We start from the raw sequence: 3,878 nt of genomic DNA on the forward strand, positions 1-3,878 counted from the left end.
TTTTTTTTTTTTGAGAGGTTTTTGCTATAGGGCACGTGTGCTCACCAGACAGACAGAGACAGACAGATAGAAAGCAAGAAATCACCCCCCAGGGGGGATGGTCACTCCACAATTCCTTCTCCTCCATTCTCCTCTCGGGATCTTGGGCAAGCACGCACACACGCCCGGCGTGAGTTTAAGCCACCGGGTCCGGGACTCGAACTGCAGTCAACTATGTGGGAGTCCAGCGACATAGCCATTATGCTAACTGCTGGTCCCGACATTTACTAACTTTTTCAAGAACTTCATACAATTTTGCTAACCCTATTGCAATACACAAATTATATTTATTTAAGTGCATAAATTTTAATAATCAAAGCATTATTCTAGAAGAGCACAGTTAGTTTTACACTGATAATGTGTGTGCAGGTGTATTTTGAGATGTTTTGACACATTTTAATATCTAAATATTTATTTTGTAAATACACAGAGTAATTTTTTTAATTAAAGGGAAGCTATTTTGGTAAATTTAGGGGAGCAAAAAGCATAATAATTCTTGATCAAAAAGTTTGTACATGAGAAATCAAGAAAAAGTAGAAAAAGCTTGTTGATAAAATTTGTTTAATAATATTACTTAACCATGACTCAGAGATTTACAAAACCCTATGACATGATTTGTAATATCCATATATTCTATTTTTTAAATATGTACTCTGTAGTAAAAAATACAGGCAACATTAAAGAAGTAATTTGGTTAAGGAACTAGTAGAATTATTATCACATAAAATTATTGAAAATTGCTTTTTAAGAGCATCAAGTGGAGGACTAATTGAGAAACCAGTGGATTCTCTAAGGTTTGTACAGATATTTATTAATTTCTGTGACAATAGTTTGAACAGAATCTTTCTCATTAATACTTTTTTTCTTTTTTTCTCTTTTTGTTCTTTCTCTTTTGCCTTTCTTTCTCTTTTTTGCTCTTCCTTCCTTCCTTCCTTCCTTCTTTCCTTCCTTTCTTCTTTCTTTTTCTCTTTTTCTTACTTTTTTCCTTCCTTCCTTCCTTTCTTCCTTTCATATTTTTCCCCCATAGAACATGCATCTCTAGAGAGAGTCAGAGAGAGGGAAAGTGAGAAATCACCCCTCCCTCTCCCAGAGGGATGGCCATGCCTCAATCCCTTCTCTTTCATGCTCCTCTCAGGATTTTGGACACATGCTCTCATGCACCTGGCATGATTTTCTAGTTGCTGAATCTAAGATTCAAACTGTTGAGTTGACCCTGTGGGATCTAGCACCTTAACCTCCATGCCACCTGCTGGACAACTCTCATTAATAACTTTAATATAAAAAATTTTATTCTGAAGTAAATGCCATTCTAAATAAACATTTCTACTTATTATCACGTTATCTTTATGTAACTTGCTATTTTTAAGGAAATATTGACATTATATTTACATCATTTAAATTATATTTCATGTCTCTAAATAACTAGAAATTACAATACTATAAGCATGTTTAAAGGTTACATTACATTATCTACCTACAAATTATTCTCATTTTATATATTCAAATAATACATTTAAAAAGTTGTCCTTTAACTTCTTTCTAATGTTTCTAACCTCAGAAAGTCTGTTACCAGTTGGATGGATAACTGTTTACTCTTATTTTTTCAGTGAATTCTTAAAACCATAAATTCATGGAGAGAGAGAGATGTATGTGTGTATATATATATATATATATATATAATCAGTGCTTTGAAATTTCTTTCTTATTATTTCTTATTATTTCCAACTTTGTTATTATACAAATAAAATATGTTCGATGCCTAATTAGTACCATTCAGGCTTCTGTGCAGTGATATGGTAGTGATATTTTAGAAATAGACACACACACACATAACCACACACATGCCTATCTACACATACATACAAAAATACTAAGAAAACAGAGAAACAAAAGTGACACTGGATAAAACACTCTGATGAAAAGCAAAAACAAACAAAAATAACTGCCACATTTTGTTATTTAACATATTGTTACTTCTGGCAGAAACATTCTGAAAAAATATTGAAAATAGTAGTATAAAGGTTAAAAGCAGCATTTAAGGCAAAAATATGATGTGATGTCTTCAGATTTTCCTGTCTATATTAGCTCCTGTTAGATGCTCTTGTATAATTTTTTTCTTCCCTATAATCATTGAGGTATATTAAGACTTTATCACTTATTTACAGTTGGAAATCTATTTTGTAGGTATAAAATGGGGTTTTTCGTACATACTGGTTTAACTATATTGAATGACTGCCTTGCTCTGAAAGGCTTCCTGTGAAAAGCAGTGAGTTTTTGATAAAAGAAGTCAGTGTGGTGTAACAAAGACCTGGGATTGAGTTTGACAGGAAATGGAGGAAAAGGCACAGCTTGAGAGGTCAGTCATAGAAAATGGCAAACCAAGTGTAGCAAGTCAGGTATCTGTCTAAGGTGTGATTCATGAGTCTATTCAGAATGGGGAGCACAATTTTATGTCATGGGGAAAAGTCTCAGAATATCTAGGTGACAAACAAAAAGATATTCAGGTGGCAAACACAGAAGGCAAAATGAAACAGGTACAATTTAGGGAGAGATAAATGTATATAAAAATCAGGAGGATGTTTAACTCTCCAGGAAGGAGAACTAAAAAGATCTGCTGGAAATTTGAAGACCCCAGTCAGGGAACCAAACATTAAGTTTACAGTATCAAGAGGAGCAATTGGTAAAACAATAGTAATAATAATAGTAATAAATTAAATAGTTGCAAAGAACATAAGCAGCCACTTTCTGTGATTGAAATGAGAGTAAAGACCCCCCATAATCAGCTTACGATAATAGATAAACAGAAAAGAAGCACAGTGGTCTGACAATTCTATTCAAGAATCATTTTGAAGAACTAGGCTTAATATCAGAGTCCATTACAATTATCAGCTTGTTAACTTTCAATGTTAGTTATGGTATTTCTCAGGATGTGAAGAATAATTTATTATATGGCTTGTGGCAAGTTTAGGAAGCTTCAGAAGTACTCAGATGACCTCTTTTCTTAGAATACTCTTATTTCTTCCATTTGACCATCTCCAATTTAACTCTCTTCCATATTCTACCAAGCAAAATTGAGTACTCTACACACTTCCATTCAAATGTGATAAATTCTTTCCATCATAATCTTCTCTTTGTAGTAGTACAGAAATATATACACACACACACACACACACACACACACACACACACACACATATATATATATAACACACTAAATTTCTAGTCATTCTTCTATACAATTTTAAATAAGTGATTTTTCCATTTTTTTCCACCAAGTTGCCAAGCAGTGATGGAAATTATAAACCAATTATAAAGACAAGTATTTCCACATATCCATGTTAGGTTGTGACTTTTGCCTGCCCTAACACTGTTCTTCCCTATTTAGCTCTTTCATTCTCTACAGCAGTTATTTTAAACTTCAAAGTTTATTATTTGTTGTAGTCATTCACGTTGTTAATCAAATATTTTTGGTTATTCCCTGTTGCAAGCACAGGGTAGAATTAAATCTAGGATGGAACTACATAATCACTCTGTCATAAGTGGTAATAGAAGTGTCAACTCTAGGCCAACGGGTTCTTTAGGAATTTGGGACCTTCTAGAATTCTTCATCTGCACAGAAATGAACAGTATCTTTAGATGGTGACAACTCTTTTTAGCCCTGGTGCCTTGGTGGGACAATGAGCAGATCTCCCATTTGGTCACCAAACAACCTTGAACATATAATATTAATGGCGTATAATAATGCCTGGGGTATTTCTCTGGCTGCTGTGACCAGTACTCACCCAACACAGTTGACCTTATGTAACTCAGCTGCCTCAACCACAATACTACTGGCTGGT

Source organism: Tupaia chinensis, unplaced genomic scaffold (genome assembly GCF_000334495.1).
Source record: "Tupaia chinensis unplaced genomic scaffold, TupChi_1.0 Scaffold000657_1, whole genome shotgun sequence".
Lineage (NCBI taxonomy): Eukaryota > Metazoa > Chordata > Mammalia > Scandentia > Tupaiidae > Tupaia > Tupaia belangeri.